The sequence below is a fragment of the Rutidosis leptorrhynchoides genome, chromosome 11, assembly GCF_046630445.1.
Source record: "Rutidosis leptorrhynchoides isolate AG116_Rl617_1_P2 chromosome 11, CSIRO_AGI_Rlap_v1, whole genome shotgun sequence".
In the NCBI taxonomy this organism is placed as follows: Eukaryota; Viridiplantae; Streptophyta; class Magnoliopsida; order Asterales; family Asteraceae; genus Rutidosis; species Rutidosis leptorrhynchoides.
This window is the reverse complement of record NC_092343.1, coordinates 239229454-239249402: the sequence shown is the minus strand read 5'-3', so window position 1 is coordinate 239249402 and position 19949 is coordinate 239229454.

Genomic DNA, 19949 nt, shown 5'->3' with positions numbered 1-19949 from the left:
GTTAGAAGGATTAACTTTTTTTTGCGAACAAGTTTAGAATTAACTAAACTATGTTCTAGTGATTACAAGTTTAAACCTTCGAATAAGATAGCTTTATATGTATGAATCGAATGATGTTATGAAAATCATTACTACCTTAAGTTCCTTGGATAAACCTACTAGAAAAGAGAAAAATGAATCTAGCTTCAACGGATTCTTGGATGGCTCGAAGTTCTTGAAGCAGAATCATGACACGAAAACAAGTTCAAGTAAGATCATCACTTGAAATAAGATTGTTATAGTTATAGAAATTGAACCAAAGTTTGAATATGATTATTACCTTGTATTAGAATGATAACCTGCTATAAGAAACAAAGATTTCTTGAGGTTGGATGATCACCTTACAAGATTGGAAGTGAGCTTGCAAACTTGAAAGTATTCTTGATTTTATGTAACTAGAACTTGTAGAATATATGAAGAACACTTAGAACTTGAAGATAGAACTTGAGAGAAATCAATTAGATGAAGAAAATTGAAGAATGAAAGTGTTTTTAGGTGTTTTTGATCGTTGGTGTATGGATTAGATATAAAGGATATGTAATTTTGTTTTCATGTAAATAAGTCATGAATGATTACTCATATTTTTGTAATTTTATGAGATATTTCATGCTAGTTGCCAAATGATGGTTCCCACATGTGTTAGGTGACTCACATGGGCTGCTAAGAGCTGATCATTGGAGTGTATATACCAATAGTACATACATCTAAAAGCTGTGTATTGTACGAGTACAAATACGGGTGCATACGAGTAGAATTGTTGATGAAACTGAACGAGGATGTAATTGTAAGCATTTTTGTTAAGTAGAAGTATTTTGATAAGTGTATTGAAGTCTTTAAAAAGTGTATAAATACATATTAAAACACTACATGTATATACATTTTAACTGAGTCGTTAAGTCATCGTTAGTCGTTACATGTAAGTGTTGTTTTGAAACCTTTAGGTTAACGATCTTGTTAAATGTTGTTAACCCAATGTTTATAATATCAAATGAGATTTTAAATTATTATATTATCATGATATTATCATGTATGAATATCTCTTAATATGATATATATACATTAAATGTCTTTACAATGAGAATCGTTACATATATGTCTCGTTTAAAAATCATTAAGTTAGTAGTCTTGTTTTTACATATGTAGTTCATTGTTAATATACTTAATGATATGTTTACTTATCATAGTATCATGTTAACTATATATATATCCATATATATGTCATCATATAGTTTTTACAAGTTTTAACGTTCGTGAATCACCGGTCAACTTGGGTGGTCAATTGTCTATATGAAACATATTTCAATTAATCAAGTCTTAATAAGTTTGATTGCTTAACATGTTGGAAACATTTAATCATGTAAATATCAATCTCAATTAATATATATAAACATGGAAAAGTTCGGGTCACTACAAATTTGGACTCCGTTAGGGCCTCCTAACGAAGTACGAAAGATATCAGATAACTGATAAATACCCGTGTGTTATGGGGTATGGGTTTTAACCCATTTATAAGCCTGCTTCCAGACTTTTCTTGCATTTTCCCCAAATTAGAAATTATACTCCATACCTAAACTCTTACTCCCTTGAAACCCTATTTGATTTATGCTTGAAATTAGATTGTGTGGCCTTAGAGATTGAATTCTAACATCATAGTAATCACTATTCTCAGGTTTGTGCTTTGATTTCATGCTTTAATCTTGTCAAATTTGAGTTTTGGGTTTATGAGTTTAAAAGTGTGATTTTGGGTTTGATTCTTGCTTGAATGTGTTTTTTAGTGCTAATTGATGCTAGAAATAGTTGCTATATAGTTTATATGATGTATTTGAAGTGGTTTTGGTGTTACAACTTGCAAAAATCATGTTTTGGGGTCAAAAAACGCGAAAACAGCGAGCTGTAGGTGTTCATCAGCACCCACACTTTTGACAGGTCACTCGTACGAGTGACCACACTTTTGATGGGTCAACCGCACGTGTGAGGGCTCACTCGCACGAGTGAGGCCTTAGTCACACGTGTGACACCTGGTCAGATTTTGTGGAAACTTGTTTTGGTCATAACTTTCAAACCGTAGCTCCGTTTTTGATGAATCAAGTATCGTTGGAATCGTAATGAAAAATCCTTTCCAATGGTAAACTTTTAATAAACTGGATCAAATTTATTTTGGTCAGAAAAAGGGGTTTTAGGGTGTATGCCTTGTTTTGCACGCATTTGAGTGTCGTTATGGGTTGAAATTATAATGTAGACTTATCATATAGTGATTACATGTTTGTATGTCACGACCCTACTTTTTCCGTTATCTTTTACCGTTAATTATTTAACGACCGATAACTGTTAATTGTGCTACGTCATATCTATGACCTATATTATTATATTAATAATAATATATTAATTATTAAGTGTTATGTGAATAATTGTATTCATATTTTAATTTATACGTTTCTACGTGTCGCGGATTTCTATCCGGCGAATCTTTTCGATTTTCAAACCAACGGTCACGTTTTTGGGATATTTAAATCCTAATTATTTTAAATATGATATTTTAAGATCATATAATTATATATAGTATTTATATTTATTTTTCGTCGCGCGTTTGTTATCTCTCCGAATTTTTAATCGCGTAAGCGTGTTTTTGCGTTTCGGGATTCGTTCGGGCTTTCGGGCCACTAGGATTTAATCACATTAGCAAGATGGCCCACAAGTGAGGCCCACCCCATCCAAATCGGCCGAACCCCATAGGGGGGAGCCTTTCTCTTTTTCTATTTTCAAATTACACCTTATTTTGATAAACCTAAAATTCTAATTTTGCTCTCCTTCCTCCCTTTCTCCTTTTTTGGCGATGGCACCCACACCCCACAACATCATCTTCATCAACCAATTTTATTACTTGGATCATCAAATCATTTATACAATCGGATTCCTCATTCCGTTCTCTACGCGATTATACTTCTCGTTTCTCGATTAGGGTATAAACCCTAACCCTAGAACTTTTGATTTTTCTTTATTTTTCTGTATTTTGAATATATATTAATTGTATGATGATTACTTGTTGTTGTAATGGTGTTTGTATGCATAGAATTACTCGTAAACACATGTTTTCGGTTTGATAAAATTGGGACAGCAGATTTTTCGTGTATTTATGATATTGTGACTGTTATAAAAGTTAAAATAAAGTATCTAGATGAGTTCCTCTCATTAAGACATTAATTTTAGACTCCAGATTCATGTCGTTTCGATTCCCAGAGCCCTAAATATGATCAAAATGGTATTTTATTAAGATTGAATTGTGATATTGGTATGAACCAGGTTTGGTCCGACTTTGTGACCATATTTGTTGACTTTAGGGTGTGTTAGTGTGTTAGGACTAATGGTGGGACGGACTTTCATGTTCGGGTCATCTCAATCCGAGCCACGAATCACCTGTTACTTCTAAAACACGATTTTGATTGAATTGAAGTTCCAAGTAGTGTATTGGCTGTACATCACGACTTGTGGGCTGTTCTTGGTGTGTTCTTGAGTGTACCAAAGTGTCGGGTGGTTTGATTAGGCGGAGATATATGTAAGGCTCGCTGAAAACCGACACCCGGGGCTCAAGATACGACCCGATGAACTTTTGATTTAAAACTTGTGATTAATTATTAAACTTATGATATAAATAATGGGTTTCATTATCATTTAATTAATTATGATAAAAAAAGTAATTATTATTATTTAAGACTTATGATATATATTTATTATATCATTTAATTAATACTTATGATTTAATTAACATTTTAATTAAACATATGATTAATAATACTTTATTATTAATGGAAAATACTTATGATAAGTATTAAACTTATATTATGAGATTATTATAATAAGACTTATAATAAGGATTAATTAATTATTTAATTGTTATAAGGCTTAGTTATTATTTAATTATAATTTAATTATTAAATACTTATGATTTAATGGTTATAATTAGAAACTTATGATATGATTAATAATTCATTATTAACTAATAATACTTATGATATGATTTAAAATTTATTATTAATTAATAATACTTATATTATGACCAATATTTAATTAATTAATTAAATACTTATGTTATATTAATTATATCATTTAAACTTATATTAACTTTAATAATTAATTTTAATCTAATTAAACTTATGTTATGACATAATTAGACATATTTAACTTTAATAAACATTATAACTTACATTATTATTACAACTTACACTTTTAAAATTAACGTTGACCATGTTTGACCAAGGTTGACTTTTGAGTTGACTTTCGGTTGACTTTGACTTTCAGTTGACTTTTGTTGACTTTCTGATTAAGGAAACTTTCCTAACTTATAAACTTTCCTAAAATAGCAACTTTCTAAATTTGGAAACTTTCCAAAAATAGAAACTTTCCAAAAATAGAAACTTTTCAAAAATAGAAACTTTCCAAAAATGGAAACCTGCTAAAAATAGAAACATTTCTAAAAATAGAAAGTGTGTGTCCGTAAGCTGTTCCGATCAAACCGATGCATATTGAGTATTGTTCTATGACTACTTGCAACATGTACAATAGCTATCATACTAAGACTTGATCTAAGTTAGTTATTTATATCAACCTGCTTTATTTATAGGTCAGCGTTGTGATCATTCCTGATCACTGTACTACATTTGCTGTTCGCTTAATTGTGTTGGTTACTTCGTTACTATTAAGGTGAGTTATAGTCCCGTTTTTACATACTTTTCAAAGTATATTTTTGGGATGTGATTACATGCATTTTATTTTACGTTTAGACACAAGTGACAATTAAATTTAAATTATTCATTGTGAGTTGGACAAAAATATTCCCTAGTCTGGTAACTGTAATTATTGGTTTCTACCGGTTAACGCGAATCCTACGGATAGATCTATCGGGTTTGACAACCCCATTTCGAGCTAGTCGCGCTAGCAATTTATAATCGGAATGTTTAGTACTTCATATTTTGTTGTAGATACACTGTCCAGTGTATATTATTATTGTGTTTGGCAAGGGTAAATAAAGGGTTAAGTGGTTACCAGGTGGCTCATTGATAATGGAATAATGTTTAATGTTTTCTAACATTTTTAAATCTTGTGGTCTAAAGTTTATTCAATTATTTAAACCTATAATTCACTCAACCTTTGTGTTGATAGTTTACTCGCATGTTTTCACAGGTACTTGAGTTTATGTGATGCTTCCGCTGTGTTTAGAAGAGTCTGCATGCATTTGGGCAGATTTTTATGAAACAATTTATGAAACTTTGGCTTGCATTCGGTTTTTGAATAATTAATACTTGTGGGTTGTTGACAATGTTTTTGTGTCAACTTTGGATTATTAATATGTTGGGTTACTTTTAAACAACATATTTTGGAATGCTTTCCTTTTTGGGAAACTTTTGATATAAAAGAATGCAATGTCATTTATTAAATTTATTTAAGTTCGATCAAGCTGTGGGACCAAGTGACAGATCCGTTAAGTGTTTTGACGGGGCCATCACAGTTGGTATCAGAGCCAGGTTGTAGGGAACTAGGCAGTCTTAATGTGGTCAACCCGTGGTTCTTAGGGTGCATTAGAGTCTAGTCTACAGCCCGACCCTTTTACTATAGCATTATTATGCATTTCATCTCGTATGAGATATATCATAAGCATTTATTCCTATTTGGTATATGGTTTGTGGTTTTTCTATTTGCAGATGTCGACTTCGAGCAACAACTCCGTTGCTGCTCCTGCTCCTCCGTCTACTGCCAGACGTCGTGCTGGTCAACCTTTGATCGATGATCCTGTTCACTACTACTTTTCCACCCTTACTCACATGAACAGGGCTTACAATGAAGTGACGCGTATTAATGCTCTTAGTGATTGTATGCGTACTTTGCCACATAACGAGATGATGGACCAGATTCGAGCTAGTATGGATTCGTTTGTTAGCTTCAAGAACAATGTTGGGTTCGAGAATCATAAGCGTAACCGTGAAGTTCGAGGCTCTTGAGAGCACAGTTCGTGGTTTGAAGGCAGAGTTAGAAGAAGTGAAAGAAAAGTTGCGAAAGTATGAGCCTTCTGCTGAGACTCATGCCGGCCCAGCTTATCACACCCGCTCTAAGCAGATGTGATATGATGATTCATGATTAATTACTTATTTTGATAAGACTTAATGTCCTTTCATACATACATTTTTGGGTAATGTACGGTATTTTGCCGAGGATTTTATTAAGATTTTGTTATGGGATGTTTTTCATTATGTATGGATGGTTATTTTTATGACATCTATTATCATTATCACATTTTATTTCTGATGTTGTGACTCTTGGCATGTTATATTATACATAATGTAGATCATGTATGTTAGGTGCTATGTATGTTGTATGATGTTATCATAAAATATGTATGCATGTGGTGGCTATTTCTATAACTATCATAACTGTCATGTTATTACTCGTAGTGTTTACTGACTATTATTTTAATGGTTAATCTTTTCGTGCTCGATCTATTCCTTTATAACACTAGTATTATTCTTAGTACTAACAGTTGTGTTATTCTGTTTTGAAGATCATGCCTCCTAGAGAGTCCAACGAAGCCCGTATCCAACGTCTTGTTACCGAAGGGATAGTTGCTGCTATGGCAGCGAATGCTAATGCAAATGCTAATGCAAACAACAATCAGGTGGGATGCTCCCACAAAACGTTCATGGCAAGTTGTCCACAGGAATTCAGTGGTACGGAAGGACCTATAGGACTCACCCACTGGTTCGAGAAAATCGAGTCTATTTTCAGGGTTATCCGTGTCAGAGAGGAGGACAAGGTTAGTTTTGCTAGCTGCACTTTGAAGGATAGTGCATTGACCTGGTGGAACAACTTGGTTAACAGTTTGGGAAATGATGTGGCTTATGGTTTAACTTGGAATAATTTCAAGGAAAGAATGATCACCCGCTACCGTCCTAGGGGTGAGCTTAATAAGTTAGAGGTTGAACTTAAAAACTTGAAAATGAAGGGCACCGAATTAGATGCCTACGAGCAGAGATTCTTTGAGTTGACTTTGTTGTTCCCTAATATTTATGCCGATGAAAATCTTAAGATCGAAGCTTACATTGATGGGTTGTCCGAGAAAATTGAACATGGGGTTGAATCTAGTGAGCGCCAGACTATTGAGGCCACGATGTCGATGGCTCATAAGTTGAATGATAAGATCTTGAGAAGAAGCAAGGCTGCTGTAACCGAACCCAGTGAAGAGACTGTTAAGAAAGCTGATAATGGGAAGAGAAAGTGGGATAATAATCGCAATCAAAGCCAAGGTCAGCAGAAAAAGCAGGATACTTCTGGTTCAAATAATCGCAGTCAGCGTGTGTGTCCTCGTTGTTACAAGGCTCATGATGGTTTTTGTACCGTGACTTGCAAGAGGTGTTCCAAACAGGGACACATTGCTAACGATTGTACGGTGCTTCTGCCGGGTTTTGCTACTCCTGCTGCAGGTGGTAATAATGGTAATAATGCTGGTAATAGAGGTGGGAATGGTAATGGTAATGGGAAGTCGAATAATGGTGGTAATCCGAGGGTTTTTTACGAGTGTGGGAAGCCGGGGCATTTCCGTGATGCCTGTCCCAACAAGAAGACTGCAGAGACTGCACGTGGTAGAGCGTTCAACATTAACGCTAGGGATGCTGAGGAAGATCCTAAACTTGTTACTGGTACGTTCTCGGTCAATGATTTATCAATTTATGTACTATTTGATTCAGGGGCTGATTTGAGTTTTGTGTCGAGTAAATTAAGTCCAAAAATCAAAACACCGTTAACTCCTTTAGACAATTCTTATGTTGTTGAAATAGCTAATGGTAAAGTGTTACTGCTAAGACTGTGTATCGTAAGTGTAACATTAATCTGGCGGGTAGAGATTTTGAGATAGATTTGGTACCGATTAAACTTGGTAGTTTTGACATTGTTATTGGGATGGATAGGTTATCTGCGAATTGTGCTGAGATTGTGTGTTATGATAAAGCTATTCGTATTACTTATGTGGTTGGAGAGCCGCTGATGGTTTTTGGAGATAAGAAATGCCAACAGTTAAATCTTATTAGCTGTTTGAAAGTTCTTAAACATCTTCGCAAAGGCTGTCATGCTATTCTAGCCCATATTGTTGATTCTAAAAAAGAAACGAAGAGCGTTGGAGATGTTCATATTGTTAGAGATTTTTCCGAGGTATTTTCCGAAGATTTACCTGGCCTTCCGCCGCAACACGCGGTAGAATTTCAAATTGATCTTGTTCCCGGTGCTGCTCCTGTAGCACGTGCTCCTTACCGTCTTGCGCCTTCTGAACTTCAAGAATTGTCGAGTCAACTCCGTGAGTTGTTAGACAAGGGTTTTATTCGTCCTAGTTCGTCCCCTTGGGGAGCTCCTGTTCTGTTTGTTAAGAAGAAGGATAGTTCTTTTTGTTTGTGCATTGATTATCGTGAGTTGAACAAGCTTACTATTAAAAACCGTTATCCTCTTCTGAGAATTGATGATCTGTTCGATCAGCTTCAGGGTTCATCTGTTTATTCAAAAATCGATCTTCGTTCCGGCTATCATCAGTTGCGTGTTAAGGAATCTGATGTTTCGAAAAATGCTTTTCGCACCCCTTACGATCACTTTGAGTTTCTTGTTATGCCGTTCGGATTGACAAATGCACCTGCTGTGTTCATGGACCTCATAAACCGTGTGTGTAGACCCTATCTGGACAAGTTTGTTATTGTGTTCATCGACGACATCCTTATTTATTCGAAGAGTGATGAAGAGCACGAGGAACATTTGAGGTTAGTGCTTGATCTGTTGAGAAAAGAAGAGTTGTACGCTAAGTTCTCTAAGTGTGCATTCTGGTTACGAGAAGTTCAATTCCTTGGACATATTGTTAGTAAACAAGGGATATAAGTTGATCCTGCTAAGATTGAGGCGATTGAAAGGTGGGAAACTCCGAAAACTCCTACTCAGATTCGTCAGTTCCTAGGATTAGCGGGTTACTATCGAAGGTTCATTCAAGATTTCTCTCGTATCGCGAAACCTCTGACTGCTTTAACGCATAAGGGGAAGAAGTATGAGTGGAAGGATGAACAAGAGGCTGCTTTTCAGATTTTAAAGAAGAAGTTGACTACTGCTCCAATATTGTCACTACCTGAGGGTAATGATGATTTTATTGTTTATTGTGATGCTTCGCGTCAAGGCTTTGGTTATGTTTTGATGTAACGAAAGAAGGTCATTGCGTATGCGTCACGTCAATTGAAGATTCACGAACAGAACTATACAACTCATGATTTAGAGTTGGGGGCCGTTGTTTTTGCGCTTAAGATTTGGAGACATTATTTGTATGGGGTCAAGAGTACTGTGTACACAGATCACAAAAGTCTTCAACATATCCTCGATCAGAAACAGTTGAACATGAGACAACGAAGATGGATTGAGACGTTAAACGATTACGATTGTGAAATTTTGTATCATCCGGGTAAGGCCAATGTTGTGGCGGATGCGTTGAGTCGTAAAGAAAGGGCTGAACCTCGCAGGTTTAGAGCCTTGAATATGACAATTAGAACAAACCTCGCAAGGCAGATTCTTCAGGCACAACAAGAAGCCTTAAAGGAAGAGAATTTTGTGAAAGAGAACGTAAGAGGTATGGCTAAGAAATTTGAGATTCGAGCAGATGGTACTAGATACTTTGCGGGGCGTCTTTGGGTTCCGAAGTTTGGGGAACTGCAACAACTTGTTTTGGATGAGGCTCATAAGTCTAGGTACTCTATTCATCCTGGTTCAGGAAAGATGTATCATGATCTTAAGGAGCTGTATTGGTGGCCAAATTTGAAAGGTGATGTGGCTACGTATGTGGCTAAGTGTTTGACCTGTGCTAAGGTTAAAGCTGAACATCAAAAACCGTCTGGACTTTTGGTGCAACCCGAGATTCCCGAGTGGAAGTGGGAAGGAATTTCAATGGATTTTATTACTAAGTTACCGAGAGTTGCGGGTGGCTATGACACTATTTGGGTGATTGTAGATCGACTCACTAAGTCGGCTCACTTTTTTCCGATTAGGGAAACAGATTCAATGGAAAAGCTTACTCGTTTGTACTTGAAGGAGATTATTTCTAGACATGGTGTTCCTGTATCCATTATTTCGGACCGAGACAGTCGATTTGTATCAAGGTTTTGGTGATCTTTACAGGAAGCCTTGGGAACTAGGTTAGATATGAGCACCGCTTATCATCCTCAAACAGATGGTCAGAGTGAAAGGACCATTCAGACGTTAGAAGATATGTTACGAGCGTGTGTTATCGATTTTGGTAATGGGTGGGATAAATATTTTCCGCTAGCTGAGTTTTCTTATAACAACAGATATCACGCAAGTATTCAAGCTGCACCGTTTGAAGCTCTGTATGGTAGGAAGTGTAGGTCTCCTGTCTGTTGGAATGAGGTTGGGGATGCTCAACTCACAGGTCCAAAAATTATTCACGAGACTACCGAGAAGATTGTACAGATTAAGGAAAGATTGAGAACTGCTAGAAGTCGGCAAAAGAGTTATGCTGACAGGGGAAGGAAAGATGTAGAATTTCAAGTTGGTGATCGTGTTATGTTAAAGGTTTCACCTTGGAAGGGTGTGATCCGTTTTGGTAAGAGGGGAAAGTTAAGTCCTCGTTTTGTTGGACCGTTTGAGATTGTTGAGAGAGTTGGACCGGCGGCATATCGTTTGAAATTGCCACAAGAACTCAGTGCTGTTCACGATATTTTTCATGTGTCGAACTTAAAGAAGTGTTTGGCCGAGGTCGACAAGACTATTCCTCTGGAAGAACTTCATGTTGATAAGCAACTACACTTTATTGAGGAACCTATTGAAATTATGGATCGAGAAGTTAAGACTCTTAAGCAGAGCCGAATTCCTATTGTCCGGGTTAGATGGAATGCTAGACGCGGTCCCGAGTTCACTTGGGAGCGTGAAGATCAGATGAAGCAGAAGTACCCACATTTGTTCCCAGATGCTGAGTCAACCCCTGCACCTGCTTAAATTTCGGGACGAAATTTCCGTAACGGGAAGGTACTGTCACGACCCTACTTTTTCCGTTATCTTTTACCGTTAATTATTTAACGACCGATAACTGTTAATTGTGCTACGTCATATCTATGACCTATATTATTATATTAATAATAATATATTAATTATTAAGTGTTATGTGAATAATTGTATTCATATTTTAATTTATACGTTTCTACGTGTCGCGGATTTCTATCCGACGAATCTTTTCGGTTTTCAAACCAACGATTGCGTTTTTGGGATATTTAAATCTTAATTATTTTGAATATGATATTTTAAGATCATATAATTATATATAGTATTTATATTTATTTTTCGTCGAGCGTTTGTTATCTCTCCGAATTTTTAATCGCGTAAGCGTGTTTTCGCGTTTCGGGATTCGTTCGGGCTTTCGGGCCACTAGGATTTAATCACATTAGAAAGATGGCCCACAAGTGAGGCCCACCCCATCCAAATCGGCTGAACCCCATAGGGGGGAGCCTTTCTCTTTTTCCATTTTCACATTACACCTTATTTTGATAAACCTAAAATTCTAATTTTGCTCTCCTTCCTCCCTTTCTCCCTTTTTGGCAATGGCACCCACACCCCACAATATCATCTTCATCAACCAATTTTATTACTTGGATCATCAAATCGTTTATACAATCGGATTCCTCATTCCGTTCTCTACGCGATTATACTTCTCGTTTCTCGATTAGGGTATAAACCTTAACCCTAGAACTTTTGATTTTTCTTTATTTTTCTGTATTTTGATTATATATTAATGGTATGATGATTACTTGTTGTTGTAATGGTGTTTGTATGCATAGAATTACTCGTAAACACATGTTTTCGGTTTGATAAAATTGGGACAGCAGCTTTTTCGTGTATTTATGATATTGTGACTGTTATAAAAGTTAAAATAAAGTATCTAGATGAGTTCCTGTCATTAAAACATTAATTTTAGACTCCAGATTCATGTCGTTTCGATTCCCGGAGCCCTAAATATGATCAAAATGGTATTTTGTTAAGATTGAATTGTGATATTGGTATGAACCAGGTTTGGTCCGACTTTGTGACCATATTTTTTGACTTTAGGGTGTGTTAGTGTGTTAGGACTGATGGTGGGACGGACTTTCATGTTCGGGTCATCTCAATCCGAGCCACGAATCACCCGTTACTTCTAAAACACGATTTTGATTGAATTGAAGTTCCAAGTAGTGTATTGGCTGTACATCACGACTTGTGGGCTGTTCTTGGTGTGTTCTTGAGTGTACCAAAGTGTCGGGTGGTTTGATTAGGTGGAGATATATGTAAGGCTCGCTGAAAACCGACACCCGGGGCTCAAGATACGACCCGATGAACTTTTGATTTAAAACTTGTGATAAATTATTAAACTTATGATATAAATAATGGGTTTCATTATCATTTAATTACTTATGATAAAAAAAGTAATTATTATTATTTAAGACTTATGATATATATTTATTATATCATTTAATTAATACTTATGATTTAATTAACATTTTAATTAAACATATGATTAATAATACTTTATTATTAATGGAAAATACTTATGATAAGTATTAAACTTATATTATGAGATTATTATAATAAGACTTATAATAAGGATTAATTAATTATTTAATTGTTATAAGGCTTAGTTATTATTTAATTATAATTTAATTATTAAATACTTATGATTTAATGGTTATAATTAGAAACTTATGATATGATTAATAATTCATTATTAACTAATAATACTTATGATATGATTTAAAATTTATTATTAATTAATAATACTTATATTATGACCAATATTTAATTAATTAATTAAATACTTATGTTATATTAATTATATCATTTAAACTTATATTAACTTTAATAATTAATTTTAATCTAATTAAACTTATGTTATGACATAATTAGACATATTTAACTTTAATAAACATTATAACTTACATTATTATTACAACTTACACTTTTAAAATTAACGTTGACCATGTTTGACCAAGGTTGACTTTTGAGTTGACTTTCGGTTGACTTTGACTTTCAGTTGACTTTTGTTGACTTTCTGATTAAGGAAACTTTCCTAACTTATAAACTTTCCTAAAATAGCAACTTTCTAAATTTGAAAACTTTCCAAAAATAGAAACTTTTCAAAAATAGAAACTTTCCAAAAATAGAAACTTTCCAAAAATGGAAACCTGCTAAAAATAGAAACTTTCTAAAAATAGAAAGTGTGTGTCCGTAAGCTGTTCCGATCAAACCGATGCATATTGAGTGTTGTTCTATGACTACTTGCAACATGTACAATAGCTATCATACTAAGACTTGACCTGAGTTAGTTATTTATATCGACCTGCTTTATTTATAGGTCGGCGTTGTGATCATTCCTGATCACTGTACTACATTTGCTGTTCGCTTAATTGTGTTGGTTACTTCGTTACTATTAAGGTGAGTTATAGTCCCGGTTTTACATACTTTTCAAAGTATATTTTTGGGATGTGATTACATGCATTTTATTTTACGTTTAGACACAAGTGACAATTAAATTTAAATTATTCATTGTGAGTTGGACAAAAATATTCCCTAGTCTGGTAACTGTAATCATTGGTTTCTACCGGTGAACGCGAATCCTACGGATATATCTATCGGGTTTGACAACCCCATTTCGAGCTAGTCGCGCTAGCAATTTATAATCGGAATGTTTAGTACTTCGTATTTTGTTATAGATACACTGTCCAGTGTATATTATTATTGTGTTTGGCAAGGGTAAATAAAGGGTTAAGTGGTTATCAGGTGGCTCATTGATAATGGAATAATGTTTAATGTTTTCTAACATTTTTAAATCTTGTGGTCTAAAGTTTATTCAATTATTTAAACCTATAATTCACTCAACCTTTGTGTTGACAGTTTATTCGCATGTTTTCACACGTACTTGAGTTTATGTGATGCTTCCGCTGTGTTTAGAAGAGTCTGCATGCATTTGGACAGACTTTTATGAAACAATTTATGAAACTTTGGCTTACATTCGGTTTTTGAATAATTAATACTTGTGGGTTGTTGACAATGTTTTTGTGTCAACTTTGGATTATTAATATGTTGGGTTACTTTTAAACTACATATTTTGGAATGCTTTCCTTTTTGGGAAACTTTTGATATAAAAGAATGCAATGTCATTTATTAAATTCATTTAAGTTCGATCAAGCTGTGGGACCAAGTGACGGAGCCGTTAAGTGTTTTGACGGGGCCATCACATTGTATGTGTTGATTCAGTATATGTATTGATGTTTAATGTTGTGCTTTTGGGTTGAAACCTATATAAATAGTTGCTGCTACTGTTCTTCATCACTCGCACGAGTGAACCTTCACTGGTACGGTTGAGGTAGTCAACCGTGTGGTGAACCGTGTGAGTGAGTGGTGATGGGAACTTATGTTTTGATTGTGATGATACGTACGGTTGAGATGTGACTCGTACGAGTCACTAATCACTCGTGTAGTGAACCGTACGGATCAGGTGAGTCATTGTTAGATGTCTGGTCATAGACCAAACGTTCGAGTGAGTTGTCAACCGCACGGTTGAGTGTTCTCAAACGTGCGTGTGATGGCGTTACTCGTACGGTTGACAGACCAGTTGTAAAGTGATTAAGTGTTGGTTTTGGTATTGTTGTCTTGTTGTGTTGTTGTCGGGTTGTTATCAAGATATGATTACTGACTGTGTTATGTCTATTCTCAGGTGATAAGGACGAAGAGAAGGCTCAGTAAGATTAGAATTCTGAGTGCCTTCTGTTGCTGGTAATCGGTGAGTGGGATTATCTCCGGGTGTAGTATAGAGTAGCAAGTTGTGCTACTATGTTATACTGTTTTAGTTGTTATGCTTAGTAGATATGTTGTAATAATGATCATTGTAGAGTTACCATGCTAGTCGTAGGGACAGTTGTTCGTAGTGGTAGTTGCTTAACAGTTGTGTGCACAAGTTGTAGTTGCCTGTTGGAACCTATTGTTGTTAGGTTCAGCTTAGAGAGGTCAACCTTGTTGTGGTTGGGTCCAGTTGGCTACTGTTTGTTGAGTATAGTGCTGAATGACGCATCATCTGCGTGTGGATTTACTATACTGGGGATTCGGTAGTAAGGACTTTCGATAGATGCTAGACTGATCAGCTAGTGGTCGTGTGCTCGTACAAGCCGCCGAGTCTCTAGTTGGAGCATAGTTGCTAGTTGATAGTTGCCAGTTGATAGTTGCCAGTTGTTAGTTGTCGGTTGCCTGTCATTGATTGTTGTAGTTGCTGTAGTTGTACAAGTTGGTACTGTATGCTAGATCTGTTAGATGATTCCATTCACTTAGCCTTATGCTAACCCCCCTCACCTCCTCCCTTGCAGGTTTTGGATGTTAGCGGGTTTCGGGATAGAAGTGTGAAACAACCCAACCCGTACTTCGTACGATAAATATTTTTTTTTAAAATGATACACATTTACGTGCCAATTAAATATGTAAACCATTCCACACGCTTCATTAAAACATACTATGAGTTTAATGTTTACAAAAAGGCACAAAGGCCATTAACGATTATGATACAAGTTTGACCAACTATAAATGATAGTTTATTGAAACAACCCAACCCGTACTCCGTACGATAAATTTTTTTTTCTTAAAAATGATACACATTTACGCGCCAATTAAATATGTAAACCATTCCACACGCTTCATTAAAGCATACTACGAGTTTAATGTTTACAAAAAGGCACAAAGGCCGTTAACGAATATGATACAAGTTTGACCAACTAAAAATGATAGTTTATAATCCAAACGACCCCTTGAGCATGGTTTGGGACTAAACTACCCAAAACGTAGGTCAACTTCCAAAAGCTTCGTCATAACATCAACAAGGACACCTAGTGCCCAATAACCCCCTTGCCCTTGTCCACACCTGCATCTAAAAAGATAAACAACGAGAGAGGTAAGCTAATGTTTAGTGAATACAATAATTATACATACACATATATAATATATCTACTTGCAAACACTTACACAACACCGTACAAAAGCTAGCAATTCGACAACCATGCAAAACTTTATGCATATACCAATGACCGCAATTCACATTGAGCTAGCAATAACAAAAGCATATAGTTCATATTTAAGTATGCTAATGCACAAATTCATACAACCATGGTTAACCAATCATAAAAGGAATGGTACTCTAATTTCCCATTGGTGTTCATAACAACCGTTAGTGCACAACACATATATCATTAACCCTTGGACAACACATATCCGTTTATAAAATCGTTAGTGTACAACGCATATAACACTAAATCGGACAACACGTATCCATTCATAAATCATTAGTGTACAACACATATAATCACTAAATTGGACAACATATATTCGTTCATAAAACCGTTAGCGTACAATGCATATATCACTAACTTGGACAACACATATCCATTTCTACAAGTAAACACATCATATACGCACATGTATACTTATTCCACTCACCTTGTCACAAGGATGATGATTATGCACGTCCGAGCTTTAATGCAATGTACCTAAATCATTAGGTGCACATTCAATACACCAACTAGTGGAATTAACCACATTACACTTACTTGAGCATTTAATGACCCAATTCGCATTAAATGACGCAATCAACCCAATACCGCCCTTAAATGGCCAATACCCGACTTTAACCACTAAAGCTAGTGCATTAAAGTCTATTAACCTCAATTAACACAAACTTAGGGTAATTTATACCCATTTCGCCCAAACTAGGTCAACTAGCCCATTTTGGATCCATTTAACACTTTCACTACCAAACTTGTCAAACATGACCTATTTACCATTTCAACAACATTTTAACAAGTGTTTAATGCTTGACAATACCATTAACACCTACAAACTCCATTTCATTAAACCAAACCCTAGATTATGGTTATTAGGGTTTCATAACAACAACATAACCCAATTTCACCCATTTTACCCCCAAATGGGTCATACAAGTCTCTAGTAACCAAACCCTAGTCATTAATCAATTAAAACTCAAAACTTAGAGTTAGAACTTACCGAGACTATCAACGCGTAGCTAGAGATACAAGGAACAACTTTAAATCTTGCTCCAAGGTTTGATTCACAATTTTCCAACTCCAAATCTCACTTTTAATCCAAATGGGTTTTAAGTTTTGGGAGAGAAATTGGGAAGAAAAGAGAAATGAAATTACATTAAATGAACAAGTGGTTGTTATTAAATGCTCAAATCTGATCTACACGCGAAAAGACCAAATTACCCCTAAAACCCTTTTAAATAGAGTAAACATCGGAGTCAGAAAAGCAGAGATGCCGCGGCGCGACGCTATATGTCGCGACGAGACATTACGAAGGAAAAACAACCTCTCTTAACCCACATTCTGATCTGTATTTGCTTTATATGCCGCGGCGCGGCCCAGTTTGTCGCGGCGCGGCATTGGCCGTCACCTGGACACTTCGACAACCTTAAACAAAATTTGATTTTATTTAATTCGTACACCTAAATCCCGCCTCTTACATTCGCCTAACCTTCAATAATAGTCTCATAAGATTTAACGCTATCAAGGCCCATGCATAAACTTGTATGCGCACACATTATCAAGTATATATATATATATATATATATATATATATATATATATATACACACACACACAATTACGCCTAAATGACGAGTTACAACGTACAAACGATTAAGTATGTACCTTTCGATACGTACGGGAAAAACGGGATGTTACAACTCTCCCCCACTTGAATCGGAGCGCGTCCTCGCGATCCAAGCCGCATGACAAGCCGAAAGATAAACCAAAACAAACTCTTCAGATTCCCATGTAAACTCGGAACCCCTTCGATGTCGCCATTGCACCTTAAAAGTTCTAACTTCCTTGTTCCGCAACATCTTAACCTTCTCATCAAGGATTGCAACCGGTTCTTCCGCATACTCTAGCTTGTTATTCAACGTAATTTCATCTAAAGGCACCCAAGTCGAGTCATCCGCAAGACACTTACGAAGATGGGAAACATGAAACGCGTTATGGATTCCCGCAAGTTCTTCGGGTAACTCTTGTAGTGACCCGAACTTTTCCGAACCTTTCTATGATTATATGTTTAATGAAAACTATATTTACATGATTAAATGTTTCCAACATGTTAAGCAATCAAACTTGTTAAGACTTGGTTAATTGAAACGGAAATTTTGTAAACGTCTGATTACCCAGTTTGACCAATGATTCACGAACGCTATAAGTTGTATATGACATGATGATACATAAATGAATAAATATATATGTTTAACATGATATAATGATCATCAAGTATCTCATTAAAAATAGTAACAATAAGTTATATACTTAAAAAGGAGACTATTGACGTATGAAACTCGAAACGATACATATAACGATTATCGTTATAACCACGTCTTACTAAATATATATGAAGCATATTAATACATTGTTATATTATATATAACATGATAATATGATAATTAAATATATCATTAAGTGTATTAACAATGAACTACATAAGTAAAAACAAGACTACTAACTTAAGGATTTCGAAACGAGACATATATGTAACGATTATCGTTGTAACGACATTTAAATGTATATATCATATTAAGATATATTAATATATCATAATATCATGATAATATAATAATTTAAAATCTCATTTGATATTATAAACTTTGGGTTAACAACATTTAACAAGATCGTTAACCTAAAGGTCTCAAAACAACACTTACATGTAACGACTAACGATGACTTAACGACTCAGTTAAAATGTATATACATGTAGTGTTTTAATATGTATTCATACACTTTTGAAAGACTTCAAGACACTTATCAAAATACTTCTACTTAACAAAAATGCTTACAATTACATCCTCGTTCAGTTTCATCAACAATTCTACTCGTATGCACCCGTATTCGTACTCGTACAATACACTGCTTTTAGATGTATGTAATATTGGTATATACACTCCAATGATCAGCTCTTAGCAACCTATGTGAGTCACCTAACACATGTGGGAACCATCATTTGGCAACTAGCATGAAATATCTCATAAAATTACAAAAATATGAGTAATCATTCATGACTTATTTACATGAAAACAAAATTACATATCCTTTATATCTAATCCACCAACGACCAAAAACACCTACAAACACTTTCATTCTTCAAGTTTCTTCATCTAATTGATCTCTCTCAAGTTCTAACTTCAAGTTCTAAGTGTTCTTCATAAATTCTACAAGTTCTAGTTACATAAAATCAAGAATACTTCCAAGTTTGCTAGCTCACTTCCAATCTTGTAAGGTGATCATCCAACCTCAAGAAATCTTGGTTTCTTACAGTAGGTTATCATTCTAATACAAGGTAATAATCATATTCAAACTTTGGTTCAATTTCTATAACTATAACAATCTTATTTCAAGTGATGATCTTACTTGAACTTGTTTTCGTGTCATGATTCTGCTTCAAGAACTTCGAGCCATCCAAGGATCCGTTGAAGCTAGATCCATTTTTCTCTTTTCCAGTAGGTTTATCCAAGGAACTTAAGGTAGTAATGATGTTCATAACATCATTCGATTCATACATAAATGGCTATCATATTCGAAGTGGTAAACTAGTAATCACTAGAACATAGTTTAGTTAATTCTAAACTTGTTCGCAAATAAAGTTAATCCTTTTAACTATACTTTTAAAATCAACTATACACATGATATAAATCTATATGATATGCTAACTTAATGATTTAAAACCCGAAAACACGATAAACACCATAAAACCGGATTTACGCCGTCGTAGTTACAACCGGGGGCTGTTTTGGTTTGGATAATTAAAAACTATGAAAAACTTTGATT